Below are 17766 nucleotides of genomic sequence, written 5' to 3'. Positions count from 1 at the left end.
CCTTTTATGTGATGGATATCCAGTCTGCCTATAGTTGTCTGCTAGGTCGGCCCTGGATTCATGTTGCCGGTGTTATTACTTCTACCCTCCACCAGAAGCTCAAATATGGACTAGAAGGTCAGATCGTCACCGTCTGTGGTGAAGAGGATATTTTTGTTAGCCACCTGTCTACATTTAAGTATGTGGAGATGGATGGCGAGATGCATGAGATGTTGTGTCAGGGCTTCAAAGCCATAAACATCAGTGAGGTCGCGCCCGAAACTGTCTTTTCACCTGAGTCTGAGAAGGTCGGGACTTCTATCTCTTCATACAAGCAAGTTGTTGAAGTGGTTAAGGTTGGTAATGCCCAAGGTTGGGGCAAATTTGTGGAGCCAATCATAAAAGAAGACAAGTTTGGATTGGGGTATACTCTGGGGTCTCAGAAGAATGAAGTCGGTACTTTCTCCAGCGGGGGTTTGGTTTCTCCCCACACCGTCAATGTTGTAGATGAAGACAAGGCTGACAGTGACTGTGACTTAGATAGCTGGATTCACCCGCGTGTCCCAGGAGAAAAGCTCGACAATTGGTCGTCTGAAAAAGTCGTCCGGTTTACTCTACTGAAGGAGTAGTTTTTATTGTTTTCCTTTTATCACATGCATAACAAAGTCTTACACTTTGACCAAGGTGTAATGACTCATCTGTAGGGTCATCCATTTAGTTACATTTCGCAATTATTTTCATCATCAATAAAGGACAGCTTTTGCAAACAATTTTGTGTTCTCTTTCTTTCAATTATTTTTACTTTTACAAAAACGGCAATGTTTCTTTTTCATGTTTCTTTTTCGTTTTTCTTTCCAAAAAAAACACCTCGTAAAACTGATCACCCGGATCTCACTGCTAACGACACTGCTATGGCCAAGTATGACTTCGACAATCCTATCTATCAAGCCGAAGAAGGGGTTGAGGAAGATTGTGAATTTCCTGAGGAGTTAGCCAGGTTGTTGAAACAGGAGGACCGAGCTATCACACCTTATCAGGAGGTGGCTGAGACCATCATCATTGGTACCGAAGACGACAAGAAAGAGATCAAGATTGGGGCCAGTCTACAGGCCGAGAGGAAAAGACCGTTGATCATGTACTTGACTGTGTTAGAAAGGTCAATGGGTTGTGTGCTCGGTCAGCATGACGAGTCAGGTCGAAAAGAGCATGCAATATACTACCTTAGCAAAAAGTTTACCGACTGTGAACAAAGATACTCACTGCTCGAGAAAACTTGCCGCACTTTGGCATGGGCTGCTCGCCGACTAAGACAGTATATGTTGACTCACACGACTCTATTAATATCAAAGATGGATCAAGTCAAGTATATTTTTGAAAAGCCAGCAGGGTTGCTAGGTGGCAAATGATGCTGACAGAGTATGACATCCAATACACTTCACAAAAATCAATCAAAGGAAGTGTCTTGTCAGACTATCTTGTCGCGTAATCGATTGATGATTACCAACCTATGAGGTTCGACTTTCCTGATGAGGACATCATGTTTCTCAAATCGAAAGATTGCGAGGAACCACTCCTAGAGGAGGGGCCTGACCCTGAATCCAAATGGATTATGATGTTTGATGGGGCGGTCAACGTCAATGGTCGCGGAGTTGGTGCAGTGTTGATCACACCAGAGGGGGTTCATATGCCATTTTGTGCCAGAATAACTTTTCTCTGCACCAATAATAAAGCCGGACGAAGCAGAATGGGTCCGTTCTCGATACAATCAACTAAGCCTAGTTGAGGAAAAGAGACTAGCAGCTATATACCATGGCCAGCTATATCAGAGACGGACGAAGAGAGCGTTTGATCAGAAAGTGCGCCCTCAGGAGTATCGAGTCGGTGAATTGATACTCAAAAGAATTCTTCCTCCCAACACAGATCACAGGGGCAAATGGACACCAAACAACGAGGGTCCGTACGTGGTTAAAAGAGTTTTCTCTATAGGAGCTCTGATGCTAACAACCATGGAGGGCGAAGACTTCCCGTCCCCTATCAACTCAGACGCAGTAAAAAAATATTTCGCATAAAATAGACCCGTCGGACAGTAAAAAGAATAGTCCAGGCAAAAAAGGGGCATCCCGACGAACCAAAAAAAAGAATGAAGAGGTTCGGGCAAAAATTAGGGATATAAAAATAAAAATGTACACCCGGTGATTCGAAAACCCGAAAGGGAGGCTCAGGCAAAAAAGGGTATCCCGGTGGATTGAAAACCCAAAAGGGCGGTCCACGCAAAAGTTAGGGAATAAGCGAATAACTGCGATCTGAGTTCATCCGTGTTATATCACCGTTTCATTCAATCCGGCAATCTTCGAAGGTAAAAGATCGACTAATCATCCACTTCAGAAAGCAAGATGAGCAGAGCGTCTTGAGGACACACGAGCCATAGCAAAGTCGAAACTCGGTGGGACTTTGTTTCCAAATTGCCATTAGGATAGTTTCTCTTGTTCAATTTATAGCGATCGCCTCTTTCCAGGGATCAGCTTCCTGATGTACTCGCCTATTCCTGGCACAAATTTTTCAACCAACAAAAGTCGAATAATTCAGTTAAAAAGCCTCTTTACTTTTCATTTATCAGTTTGTTTGCAAAAGATGTCTGAATTCTTGAGGAAACATATTGCATCTGAATGTAATGGTGGCTTTTGCAGATGACTTGCGTAGGAAAACAGTCAAAATTGCTTTGAATGTGCTTAATCTCGGACGGTGAATTCAAACCGAGTAATTCCCCGGGGCATACGTGTATTTTTTGGTTACAGGTCACAGGAACCGGATGCCAAGTCATGAATCCTCACCCCCAAGCGGTTGACAAAGCCTCTCCTTTGCAGAGCAGGTTCCCCAGTAGAGTTGACAGTATCCAGACTGTATATCCCCAGTAGAGTTGACAGTATCCAGACTGTATATCCCCAGTAGAGTTGACAGTATCCAGACTGTATATCCCCAGCGGAGTCGACAGTGTCAGACTGTATCTTCCCAGCAACAGCGGAGTAGTCGCATACCCAACAGACAAGAGAGTGGTGTTCCCAGTGTTCATCTCGTCCCCAACAGATTATTTTTTTAACAGATTTGTTTGAATCCCCAGCCTGAGGACGATTAACAAGTTCATATCCCCAGCAAAGGTTCCTACGACATTTCCCCAGGAAGTGCTTTCCTCACAGACTCTCCTCGCAGAGCCTCGCCAAGCAAAGTTTCCATAGTTGATACTTCCCCAACAAGGTCAACTTTTCAAAAAAAGGCCGATTTATTTTCGGTGGCTCCTCGGTCCCGGCAGACGGATCGTTCCCCACAGAGCATTCAAGGATTGATACAGCGATCCGCTTCCTGCCAGAGTTGCTTCCCCAAGCAGATTTCTTTTTTCTTTTGCACCATGCATAACATTTGCATTTGCATGCATATCAAACATACACATAAGCTGATAAACAGGTTCTTCAAAGCAGACTGAAAAATTACTTTACAACCAAAGTCATGAGATTCGGCCAGAGGATCAAGTTTGTGTGTGACCCAGCATGAGGGTCATTTCGAAGATTCAGCCTGAGAATCGTTTTCCAGAGACCCAGCATGAGGGTCATTTCGAAGATTCAGCCTGAGAATCGTTTTCCAGAGATCCAGCCTGAGTGTCATTTCGAATATTCAGCCAGAGAGTCGACTACGAGCGTTATTTCCCCAGCAAGCCAGCTGGAGGAATAGATTGACAGCTCAACAGAAAATCAACCTACAAGAGGATCCAGCTCGCGGATCGCATTAAAAAAACAAAGTCTAATCGAAGAGTTGTTATAACATGTTCTAGCCTGAAGAATATGTACGAAGCCCAAAAGTGGGATATTCTCGAAGCTGCATATCTAACATAAAGACTATAGATTTCGAAAGAGGGTCAACCAGCACATGCCCCAGATGCGAGATCCTGATGATGGGAATTTATCATCAAAACAATCCAGATCTAGCCAGAAGATCAAAGTCAGGTCTAGCCTGAAGACCGAAAAATAGATAGATTCAGCCAGAGAATCAAAGAAAATAGATCTAGCCAGAAGATCGAAATAGATTCAGCCAGAGAATCGAAACAATTCAGATCTAGCCAGAAGATCGAAGAAGATCTAGCCAGAAGATCGAAGTCAGGTCTAGCCCGAAGATCGGAAATAGATTCAGCCAGAGAATCGAAACAATTCAGATCTAGCCAGAACATCGAAGTAGATTCAGCCAGAGAATCAAAGAAAATAGATTCAGCCAGAGAATCGAAACAAAGGAGATCTAGCCAGAAGATCGAAGAAGATCTAGCCAGAAGATCGAAGAAGATCTAGCCAGAAGATTGAAATCATATCCAGCCCGAGGATCAAAATCGTATCCAGCCCGAGGATCAAAATTAACATCCAACCAGAGGACTAAATTGAGTATAGATTCAGCCAGAGGATCGAAACTCCAGATTAAGTCAGAAGACTGATTCAGATTCAGCCAGAGGATCAGGAGAAAAATAAACAGCGCGGTGTATTTCAGCATTTTTGTGGTGTTCTCAGAGCGCAAATTTTCGGTCTGTCTTTGGTATTCAATCACAGCTCACCCTGTTTGCCTGATAAGCTGTTCGTTTTCATCCTGGTCGGGTTAGCTGATGACTGAATAGGGCCAGCTGTAACACCCCAAAATTTTCCCTCCTCATTCATGCATTCATTTTTAAAAATAAAAAAAAGCAATAAAAAAAGCAAAAAAAATAATTAATTAAATAAATAAAGAAAATATAATAGAAAAACTTGGACTTGGACCTCTCTCAGTTGAGCCCACAAAGCCATGAAAATCAGGTTATAAAAGAGGGAGAACACACAGAAAAAAGAAGAGAAGCAAAACACTCTGAGGTTTCCTTGGAACAAAACCATGACTTAACCTGGGAAAAAGATAGTGAGAGAAGAGCTAACAGAGTTCAGAGCAACCTCCAGACCCTGAAGGAAACTCATTTGCACAGAATCACCTTTACCTCATATCTACCCCAAGATTGCTCTACAAACCCACGGGTGCAACTCAATTTCAATCGATCTCTCCAATCAGGTTTGCCCTATATCCATCATCTTTATGTCTTCAATTTGAATGCTCTGAATGTATGAGGTATTATGGGTGAATTTGATACCCTTTTGATGCATGTGTTTGACAAGAGGTTTAGGCCTCCTACCCTTGGTTGCTTTTTGTGAGCTTTTTGTGAATTGAAAGGGCATGATTCATGTGGTTACATTTTGATTTGGGGGCAACTCTTGATTACCCTATCTTGTTTCTCTAACCTGTTTGTTGAGTTTTGTTTTGTGAGGGCTCACATGACTTTTGCAGGGATAACTTGCGTGGTTTCCCACCTTATTTGTGGGATACCACCTGGAGGTTTCATCCCGATTACCTGTACTGACTCACTTTCTTTGATGGTGTTAGCTTGGAAGGATTTCAGGGTTTCCTTGTTCCGTTAATTACTGTTACTTCGGATCTTTATCCGTGTGGTACTTTTACATCTTTCCCGCATTTTACTGCTTTTCTAGCTGGAAGACCTCGATAGGAGGCAATGTTTTTGTGTGTTTATTTTTTTTACAGGTTCCTTCGTCCAGGACTCTTTCTGCATGAGCATCCCTAACCCTACAAACTCATTGATTTTTCTTCTCCTAAGAACACGTTAACTCCTTCTACTACAGGCAAGTAAGTCTCCAAAGGTCGAGCATCCGGTAGATTGCGTAGTAACGTCGTTCATCCAAAACCCAATCCATAACCCCGTAGTTAGCCGAACTACGGCTTGCTCTGATTCTCATTCCAGATGAGATACGTAGGCATAAGACGCGATGTCTTAGCGAACACATCCCCCCAACCCATAGGCCAGCCGAGCTACGAAGACTCTGATTCTCATATTCATATGAGATACGTATGCAATGGATGCGACATCCGCACGAGTCATTTTCATTTAACCCCTTTTTTTAGTAAATAACACATTAGATAAACCCACACCCTTTAGACAAAAACTACAAAAGTGGATTCCGTAGAGTACTACGGATGCGTAGGGGTGCTAATACCTTCCCTTCGCATAATCGACTCCCGAACCCAAGATTTGGTTGCGAGACCTTGTCTTGTCCTTTCCTTTTTCCAGGTTTACTTCGAGCATTTCCTTTCCCTCCTTTGGGATAAATAACGCACGGTGGCGACTCTCCTGTCTTTTTTCGCCGGTTGTTTTTTTTCGCATTCCATTTTTCAGGTTGCGACAGAAATGTACTCCACATAACAATAAAATCTGCATCCATCTTCAACTCAAACTTACTGACTTGTATCTTCCTTTTGTTGCTAATTGAAGGAGAATGATATTAAAGCTTTATAACTCTTTGATTATCTGGGTATGTAAGAAATTCTCTATTGTGGATTTTAGATTGACAAGATGGGTGATATATGTGAACCTAAATTCAAGAGGGAGTCTTTCGTTGTTGAAGTAGAGGAATGTGAGATACGAATATTGAGACGCTTGTGGTGTTTTAGTTAACAATATGAGAGACACCCGTATTTATAGAAGTTTTAGATTAATAATGACCTTCGAAATAAAATCATATCTAAGAGGATATTTCAGAACTTAACTTTTAGAATAACCCATTTACGTTTAGAAAAGGCTTAATATCCTTTTTGGTCATGTATCTTAACCTCATAGTTCAGTTTGGTCCCTTAACTTAAAAATGCTCAATATTGACCCCTTAACTCTTCAAAATGTTCCATATTAGTCCTTAATGTCTTATTAGCAACATAAAAACTCAAAAGTTGGTCGCTAAATTCTTGGCTAATTAGACCCTTTGATCTATATGAAAGTAAAATTTTGGATTTACCCCGATTAGTAGTTATTTTGCATAAATTGTTTTGTCAGAATATTTTAATCACAAACAAAAACTTTATCCATTAACGTAGAAAATTTTACAACTAATATTTATATAATTAATGTTGGATATACATAAAAAAGTATCAAAATGTATCTAGATTACATCGTTGACAATAACAATCCAGCATTACATACAAAAAACAATGTTTGATTATAAATACAAATTTGATAGATAAAAACTAAGATGCATTAAAACATGTGTCACCACCTAAACCTGTATCTATGGGTGATTCCACCTTTGACTTCTTTTTTATTTAATTCTATTTCAATATCACTTAACTTGGTGTATTATTTCATCATATCCAAAAAGTTATTTGGCCAAGTTTCAACATCCTCTGTGGAATGAGTTGTCCATTCCGTGATGTTTGTGGTATAGGACATCCCGATTTAAATAAACTTGAATAAAAAGTAGTGATTTTGAAAATCATTCAATACACATAATGTGTTCGGTTGGATTTTGAGGTAGACCACTGTGAAGTGGAAAAATATTTTTGATAAGCCATATCTTGGCAGATCAATATACAACTTATTATATACACTTGCTATAAGATGACCCATTTCACGAAAGCACATCCATTTTCCTCTAGTGTCAAACTTCTAACATAAGGAATAAGATATTCATGAATTGCATCAAAATTTTATTTTTTGCTATATTGCATTGTGTATGATTCCTTATGAGCCTTCAACTCTTTGAGAAGTTGTTGGCGGACAAGTGTATGATTCTCCTCTCCTCTATCGTGCAAACTTGAAACAACACGATAGCCACAGTTACCATCACCCTTAACATCTACAATCTGTTCAATGTATTGTGCATAAAATCTTCATTTGTTCAATGTGTTTGGTTATTGGTAAAGGTAGTGAAGGACATGGTTTGCTAATGCAAGCACCTTTGAAAACACTTTTTTGAGATTTTGAAGTTGGAGAAACCAAAAAATGTGTGTTAACATGTTCGAAATAAGAAGGAGTTCGCCTTGTTAATTTGTCATTCTATGTTAGGTTGACCTTCTTATGAGCACTCTTTGTTTTTACTAGTTCTGAGTGTGGTTTCAAATCTGCGGTTTATGGATATGCAATCTTCCTCATCTGCTATCTGATGTGTAATTTCATGTTTTCACCAGCTTTAAAAAATCTCTCTTGAATCACTTCTCATTTGTATATGATAGATATATTCGATTTACCATCCTTCATCACACCATCATCATCAAATTGGGTCCTATTCTTGTGTGTGTAAACCTTTCCTCTTCGTATGGGTCTATCAAGTTTCATCTTCTTTCAAATTAAACAAGCACATGGAAGATCATACATCTTAAGTGTAAAAACACATTTTCAACTATCTGAACCTACTTTCTATGCTCGCTTGGCTTCATGATAAATAAAATTCACTCTCGCTCAAGATATATTACCCACCAACTCTAAATAAAGGTTATTATCTTTGAATCTATATTATAATATTGTAATGATGCGACCAAATGATGTTTGTATCTCGTTATGCTGATTTTAGATCATTTGGTTCACAGAGTCCCAACCTCTAATTAATCAAATTTACTATTTCTAACCAATTCTGCAATGTAGCATGAGAATATTCAATTCTTTTAGTTGTTGTATTTCTAAAATGTTTAACCTTAAAAGTCAAAGTACAAACAATATTTTCCTCCACCAAGTCTAGAATTATACTTTTAACATATTTCAAGAAATCCTGATATTTATCATACATCCTCCTGAAATGTATTACAAATTTGTTAATATAACTCTTTCGTAAAAGACTTTTTTAAACATTTCATGCATCCATTAGGCTTTTCAATATCACACCAGCTTTGATAATTTTCACATCTTCACCCTTGAATTGTACTTTTAACATATTTTAAGAAATCCGGATATTTCTCATACATCCTCCTAAAATGTATTACAAATTTGTCATATAACTATTTCGTCAAAGATTTTTTTATAATATTTCAGGCATCCATTAGACTTTTCAATATCACACCAGTTTTGACAAATTTCATATCTTCACCCTTGATTTGTTTGGTCCCTACTGTGGGTTTAAGTCTACTTTTCACATCTTTTATGCATATGATGTATGAAACACCTTTGCAACTGAATTCACAAGTGTGGTATCGCGACCAATAACAATTAATTTTGGCATATTTTCTTGGTCCTTCGACATAGTCAAACACACTTCTAAATCCCAAGTAATATTGTTCTCTTTTTAATGCAGAAAGGATTTTTAAGTCATCCGAGTTCAGGCCCAAAAATAGCTTTTTAATATTTTATGAAAATTTCTATTTTATTTCTTTTTTTTTTAATTAAAAACACATTAGGGTTTCTTTTTTCTATTTCTGTTTTGGATTAAAATCCCATTAGGGTTTATTTTTTATGTATTTAAACACTAATGGGAGTGGTTGTTAGGATTATCTTTGATTTAATTAAATTCAGTATTTTCTTAATATGGTGAATTCCAAAGTTTATCTAATAGGTTTTGCACTTGCAATCATGTGTCCTCATTATAGATTTAGTGCTTGTTAATCCCTAGTTTTTCCGACCACGTCAGGTGGAATCGAAGCAATTTCTTCTTTTTCTTTTTGTAACTTGATTAGCCATGGGAGAACAAGTGGTAACCCGAGAAGATTTTGAGGGAATTACTGCAATTTTACCTCGGCTATAAGTGCTTTGACTGATTAGATGATGAATTTAGAAAATCAGTTGAACAACGCCAACAACAATGGGAATCGACAAAGAGACATGGGAGGAGAAAAAGTTAAGGTTTCGCGGGGTGTCAACAATCATCATGTTGTTATTGCTAGAAAAAATTTGTGTTCTAAAGAAGAAGAACCCTATGAGGATTAGGTAGTTAATCATGGGAACCAACATAACCATGATTATCGAGTGAAGATTGATATTCCATTATTATATAGAACAATGGGTATGGAAGAGTTTTTGGATTGGCAGATCAATGTTCACAAGTTCTTCGATGTTATGGGTGTTCATGAGAACAAGCAAGTTAAGATGGTGGCGATCAGGATGAAGAGTATTGTTGTTGTTTGGTGGGATAAACCTTGTGTTCAGAGGCAAAGGTAAAGGAAGGGACCAACCAAATCTTGGCGAAGAATGAAACACTTGATGTTGGAGCAATTTTTACCGAAGGATTATGAACATGTTCTTTCTATGATACATATTGAGTGTGTTAAGGGAAAGAGAATTGTGACTGAATACACACCTGAGTTGATAAATTTATTTGAGCTTAATGAATTGGGAGAATTAGAGAGCTATAAGGTAGCTCGATACATCAGAGGCTTAAAGGGATATTTGCAAGAGAACGTGGGTTTACAGAGTGTATGGACCATGGCTGAGGCATCCAATATAGAATTGAAGGCATAATTGATGAAGAAATCTCCTCGAAATTTCTCACATTTTAGTTATTCGCCCCAAAATAACTTTGAATCATTAGGTTACAAGGAAAAGAGTGTAGCAACCAGGGATTCCAACCTTGAGAATAATGGGATTAGTAGCCCTAGCGGTGTCCAACATGGTAAAACACCACTCCCAAGGAAGAATAATCTATATTCTAGACCCATTGAAGACACGTCTTATTGTTGTAAAGGAATAGGTCACATATAAAAAAAATCCAACAAGGAGAGTCATTGTTGTTACAGAAGAAAGCTATTGAGCTTAATGAATTGGGAGAATTAGAGAGCTATAAGGTAGCTCGATACATCAGGGGCTTAAAGGGATCTTTGCAAGAGAACATGGGTTTACAAAGTGTATGGACCATGGTTGAGGCATCCAATATAGACTTGAAGGCATAATTGATGAAGAAATCTCCTCGAAATTTCTCACATTTTAGTTATTCACCCCAAAATAACTTTGAATCATTAGGTGACAAGGAAAAGAGTGTAGCAACCAGGGATTCCAACCTTAAGAATAAGGGGATTAGCATCCCCAGTGGTGTCCAACATGGTAAAACACCACTCCCAAGGAAGAATAATCTATATGCTAGACCCACTGAAGACACATATTATTGTTGTAAAGGAAGAGGTCACATATCAAAAACAATTCCAACAAAGAGAGTCATTGTTGTTACGGAAGAAAGAGAAGAGGAAGAGAAAAGATTAGGACATGCAGTTGAGAATAATGAATATGCAGAGGTTGAATTTGCAGAGGAAGAATCTGATGTGAAGGTAAATTTTGTATTACAAATAACTTTACTAGCATCCAAAGAAGAAGGGAAGTGCAATAATTTGTTTAAAACACATTGTTCTATCAAAAACAAGTTGTGTAATCTGATTGTGGATAGTGGTAACATGGAGAATTTGGTGTCACAAAAATTGGAAGATTATTTGAAATTGTCAACAGAACCCCATGAGAACCCATACACCCTTGGTTGGGTAAGCAATGCCTCCCATGTTTGAGTAACACTATCCTGGAAAGTTCCTATTTCCATCGGAAAACATTACAAAGAAGAGGAACTTCGTGATGTCCTTGATATGGATGTTTCTAGTATTTTACTTGGTAGGCCTTGGTAGTTTGATAATGATATCACTTATCGAGGACGGGATAACGTGATGATGTTTACATGGGGGGGACACATAAAGTTGTTATGGCTCCAGTTTTGCACTTTGATAAGAATCCAAAAGGAAATAAGTATAGGTTATTGGTGATGACGCATAGTAAAAAGGAGTTTTATGAGGTTGTTAAAGAAACTTAATTTTTTGTCCAATGGTGATTAAAGGGTTGATCGGTGTCGTAAGCAAGGACAAAACAATTCCATAAGAAGTGATAGGAATCCTAGAGAATTTCAAGGAGTTGACTACAAATGAACTACCAAGCGATTTCCCTCATATGCGAGATAAATACAAGAAAGTTAAATTTTTTAATGTGGGAGACGATGTGATGGTGTTTCTGCGTAAGGAGAGGTTTCCAGTTGGTATTTATAGCAAGTTGCAGTCAAGCAAGTATGGCTCATTCAAAGTGACACGGAAGATCAATGATAATGCTTATGTGGTAGCTCTTATAGATTCCATGAATATATCGCTTATATACGGATAAACAATTTCACCACGGTGGTGATAGATATTTTAGTTTTAATATATATATATATATATATATATATATATATATATATATATATATATATATATATATATATATATATATATATATATATTATAAGTTATAACGAAACCGTAAAAAATTGTTGGAGCTGGAATTCAAACTCGATCACTCAATGAATGTATAATTACAGTTAATTATTTTGACCATAATACAATCTCTTTTCGTAAATATAAAAAAACCTATTTAAAAATAAGGTATAATCACAATTAAATGTCAGTTATAATTTAATATTATAAAAAATATTTTTTTTTTAGTAGTGTCTAAAGATTAACCTCTTTCCTATATTTTAGAATTCTTACGGCATGAAACAAATTTACAAATAAAGAGACCCATTCTTCTCCATTAAAAACATGCATATAATAAGTAATATAATAAGTAATACAGATACATATTTACATCTAGTTATTGCGCCGACCACGTTTTTCTTCTGTCATGTTCTTCACATATAATGTTGGATATTGATTGAGAATACAAACTTTTCAATTAATATTATAACGAATTTTTAAATAAACAGGCTTAATTAATCTAATCTTGAATCGTCGGGAGTCCCATTCAAAAATAATTAAAGCAAAAACATGCTTCATTATTCTCTTTCTCAATGATAAAGACACCCTTGCAATGGGTCTGCCCGTGTTGAGAGATCATTAAAAAACACAACCGACACACAGCAATGGCGAACTCTGAGAGCAGTAGCATACGCTCAAGATGGACTCTCAAGGGAACCACAGCTCTAGTTACCGGCGGAACTCGTGGAATCGGGCATGCTGTGGTGGAAGAACTAGCTGAGTTTGATGCCACATTATACACTTGTTCTAGAAACCAACAAGAGCTTAATAAATGCTTAAACAAGTGGAAAGAGAAAGGGTTTTCAATTCACGGATCGGTTTGTGATGCGACTTCTCCTCCTCAAAGAGAGGAGCTTGTTCGAAAAGTGGCTTCTGTCTTCACCGGCAACCTCAACATACTTGTGAGTTACTAATCTTTCATATCTATATTTCAAATACTTTCTTGTGTTTAATTTATCAAATATTTCTCACCTAAATTATGTTCATATCATAATCTCAAAATCTTGTGAGCACAGGCAATGTTGGAACAAATGTGAGGAAACATTGTGTTCATTTCCTCTGTTGCATCTCTCAGGTTCAGGAACCATCTATGCAGCATGTAAAGGTAACTTACTCTATCATCTATGTATCATTATATCATCTTTTGCTCAAAAATAATGGAAATAAGGGAATCAGTTCACCGTGCTGTTTTCTTCAGCTGCAATCAATCAGTTGAACAAAGGTCTTGCTCGTGAATGGGCCATAGACAATATAAGGATCAACTGTGTTGCACCTTGGTATACAAAAACGCCACTTAATGATTATGTAATGCTCTTCTCACACCTATAATCTTCAAATAGCAATGTTATTATGCTCATAACTTTGGTTGCTAATTGTTAATCTTTATTACATTAGAGTTATATGCTAACAAAGAGTTTCTAAATTAAGTGCTATCAAGGTCGTCCAAATTGAGATCTTATACAAGATCGGGAGAAAATATCAAGATCGTAAAATATAAAATCATAGATAAAATCAGAAGATTATATCCAATTATTTTTGTAAGATCGAGAAAGGGTAACAAGATCGTAAAATATAAAATCACAACAAAAATCGAAAGATCCTATTAAAATGGAAAAATAATAGTATATATTTAAAGTACGCAAGTGTATTAATGAGAAAATGACTCCTTTTCATATTTTTTAAACATGAATGATTGAGTCTTTATACTTTATTGTTCAACATTAAAAACATATTTAATCAATTATTAGGATTATCATAAATCAATGAGTTAAAACAAACCTATAAGTGAAATGTTTATTCTCAAAATTCTAAATTTAAAGCTTCGTAATTTCAAAAGGCACGCATTTGTCCCCGTTGGATCAAAATCGTTGCGTCTCTGTATCTTGTCATCCTTCTCACCTTTTAATAATAGTGATCGAAAACGGTCAATCATAGTCAAAACTGACAAAGATCGCATAAAATCAATGATTTCACAATTTTTTTCACAATTTGCCTACAATATAGGATTCTACTTAGGATCCGGATCGTTGGGGTGAATAAGATCGTAAAATCTTAAACTTTTAAGATCTAGATCGAAATCTTGACAACCATGAGTGTTATCTCGAACACCAATAAAGCGGATAGCTGAAACACATGAAGTGTCTTCTTTGGTTGCTTTCCCCTGTCTGCCAATTGCTTCTTACATCACTGGACAGATTGTTTCTGTTGATGGAGAATTTACTGCTAATGGATTTCAGCCCCAGCATGATTATAAGAAGTGTTTAATTAAGTGTATAAAAATAATTTGAGTTATGTATGAGTATTAAGTACTTTATAATTTTATTTTAATAAGTTTTTCAAAATAAAGCTTGTTTTATTTTATGACCATAGGACTATTTCTACATCATATTAGAGTCTATTCCCATACTGTTTGTGGGTTCCTATATCGTAATCCAAGTTTCATCTTAAGCTTATTTTGTGGATCGTATATAAGGATTGTGTGATACTTTTGAGTTATCACTCGTTTTCATACTTAGCGGGTTTTTAGGTTTTATATCCCTAGCTAATAAAAATAACTTAAAACCATTTTTATATAAGCAATTTTGTATTTAAAGAAGAGTATTATGATCTCATTTATAGTTCTCCATAGACACCAACATACAGCCAGCCATATAACCCCCTCCCTTTTGTTTGTAACATGCCCTTTCAACTTCAAAACTACCTTCATAAAATGACTGCAACAACAATCTTCAGCAGATATGTATGTTTCTAACCAGATCTGAATCTTGTCCCATACTTTTCTCACCATAGGACAATTTATCATGACATGGTCAATGTCTTCTTCCTGTCTAAAACAAAACAGACACTTTATCATGAGAACTATGAATGATTCCTCTTCTAGATTGTTGCGGCTTTGTTGGTAATATATCTTTAAAGAATCTCCATCCAAAAATATTTAATTTAGAAGATACTCTTGCTTCCCGTACCACATTCAGGACCCGCTTTAACTTTGTATCTGGCTTAGAACCTTCATGGACCTGCATGAGTTAACATAGCAGGACCTAACATTTAATGTGTTTTCAGTCTGATATGGTCATACGATAGTGTCTATTAAAACATGTTATTAACCTATGTACCCAAAAAAACCCGATGTTAATAAAAAATGGGTAAATTTCTAAATCCTGTTTAAAAAATCCATTTTGAAAATATTAAAATCAGTTTTGGACTACAACTTTTTTATAATTAGTCTAAACACTTAAATTGGATATGGAAATGAGAAACTGTACGTGCCAACCGATGGCCCAAAAGATAGGAGGTACAATTGCATGAGAGTCTGATTTGAAAGGCACCTTCACATGTAAGGATAAAGTAGAACTGCGCCGAAGGGTTGGACACTTGATTCCTTCCGTCCAAGGATCACTCATGGTTAGATTTGATCAGAAGCTTCCCCATATCTCACGTCAGAGGATACAATAAGGTTTTAATTTTTTTTAATATATAAGTTTCACCATACATTAGTCGTAGGTATGTTCTCACAATAACTCACATCACCATTTTTATTACATCTTAGTGACTTAGGCGTTCAAGTATTAACCTTGCAGGTTCACCATCTTCGCTATACTGGAAAGCACTCGATGTTACTCTAGTTGATTTCACATCTTCATATCCATCATTTCTGATTCATGTATGGAAAATTGGTGCAGTATGTAGGAATCATCTTTTGATTATAATGTAACTCCATAATCAAATCATTTTAATTCTAAAGTCATGTATCGTCTACAATGATATTTCTTGAAGTATGATGATGATCTCTGGTCCTGTTTCCGGAATCACCACGAGTTCATCAACCTCAAAATCATCATTCTACCTCACAATCTCTTTAGAATGAAGAAGGATCATCTAGCACTGAGAAAGTAAATAAAAGTTGTACAACAGATCTTCAAGATCTCTGTGGTGAAGAGAAGACATGAAGAAGATATACATATCCTAATGTTTCGAGACAATGAAAAATTGGATATGATTCCTAAAATGACACTTCCATTGGTTGTAAATGTTTCTATATCAAACGATTTGGTGTCAGGGATCCTTACTGACAAAGGGAGTTCTTGCGATGTCACGTCACTACTATAAAATAGACCTTTCGTAACATCCATTTTACAACGTCTTTCTGTTAATAATTTTTTTGGGTGCTTTTTTTTAGGATTTACTAAAAGACATTTCACAACGGCCATAGATACCAAGCGTGGTGAAAAGTGGGGTATGGTCATGCATTCGAATCCAAGCATCTACGGTTTTGTTTTTTATTTATTTTTAAGCCACTTTTCACCACGGTTGGAACTTCTAACCGTGGTGAAAAGTGGCACCTGATCGTGAATTTGAATCCTAGCACCTATAACTTTGTTTTTATTTATTTATTAAAAGACATACAACAACAATTGTTTAAAGTACTTGTTGTGATAGGTTGGAACCTACAGTTTTGTTTTTATTTATTTTTAAGTCAATTTTCACCATAATTGGAACTTTCAACACTAGTGAAAAGTCACTCAGGGTCACGGGGAAATATAAGCGTGTTTATTGAGTTTCTTCGCCGTTCTTAAACAAATCTTTGTCGTCCATTTAGTGAGTATCAACGCTCAAAACACAACCATTAATGATCTGCGTGAAACCTAAAACTTAGATGAACTTCCAACTTAGACGAACTTCATCTTCTACCTCCAAACATCTTCTTCCATTTACAACAATCTAATTCTCCACTAAACCAAGCTCAAAAACATCATTTCTTCCATAGACAAAACTCGTAAACATCATTTCTTTCATTAATAAATTTTAGAACTTCATCACCTTTTCTCCAACTTGAATGAGACAAGGAAAACATGGATTCAAATTAACAATGTTAGTTGTTGTTCTTGTTCTTGTTGTTCTTTTTGTTGTTGTTAATGCTATTGTTGTTGTTCTTGTTGTTATTGTTATTGTTCTGATTGTTGTTCTTGTTGTTGCTATTATTTTTGTTGTTGTTATTGTTTTTGTTCTTGTTCTTGTTGTTCTTGTTGTAGTTCTTGTTGTTCTTGTTTTTGTTCTTGTTGTTTTTGCTGTTGTTGTTTTATTGCTTCATTTTTTTATTTTATTAAAAGACATACAACAATGGTTGTTTAAAGTAACCGTTGTGATAGATTGAGACATACAACAACGGTTGTTTAAAGTAACCGGTGTGGTAGGTAGCGCGCTACTTGACTTATAATCATGGTCACACGACCGTGGTAGAAAGCATTATACATACAATCATATCTTACCTCACAACAGTTGGTCCAACATGGTAGTATCCATTTTCTAACGGTTTTGATAAGTGTTTTCTGTAGTACTGTGTACACAAGTCTTTACAAAGATAGGGTTAGACGGTCAAGATATCAAACCATACGAAGGAAAAAATCTATTGGCGTTGAATGACTCCACCACTCGCGCCTAAGGAAACGTAGAATTTCTAGTCTTTGTCGGAGATATGGAGGATGAAAGGATTGTGAACATGCATTTCTTGGTGATTCCTCACTAGAGCATCTTATTACGAGCACATAAGTAAGTTTTATAATTATTGTATCCACAGTATAATAGTATTCAAAGACCGTTCACCGTTTTTTTATATTTTAACTAGAGAAGGGTTTTATAGTTGTTTTATGTGTGAAAGTAAATGACATAAAATAAATGACATGAAATAAATGACATAAAGTAAAATGG

At 36.6% G+C, this 17766-nt stretch overlaps 1 pseudogene; it reads left to right on the top strand.

Moving 5' to 3' along the window:
* Nucleotides 1–12598: 12598 nt before the first annotated feature.
* On the top strand, nucleotides 12599–14345 carry LOC127080184 (tropinone reductase homolog At5g06060-like; annotated as a pseudogene).
* The last annotated feature ends 3421 nt before the right edge of the window (nucleotides 14346–17766 follow it).

The sequence above is a fragment of the Lathyrus oleraceus genome, chromosome 5 (genome assembly GCF_024323335.1).
Source record: "Lathyrus oleraceus cultivar Zhongwan6 chromosome 5, CAAS_Psat_ZW6_1.0, whole genome shotgun sequence".
NCBI lineage: Eukaryota > Viridiplantae > Streptophyta > Magnoliopsida > Fabales > Fabaceae > Lathyrus > Lathyrus oleraceus.
Note: the sequence above shows the minus strand (reverse complement) of the source record. Positions and strands in the feature narration are given on the sequence as shown.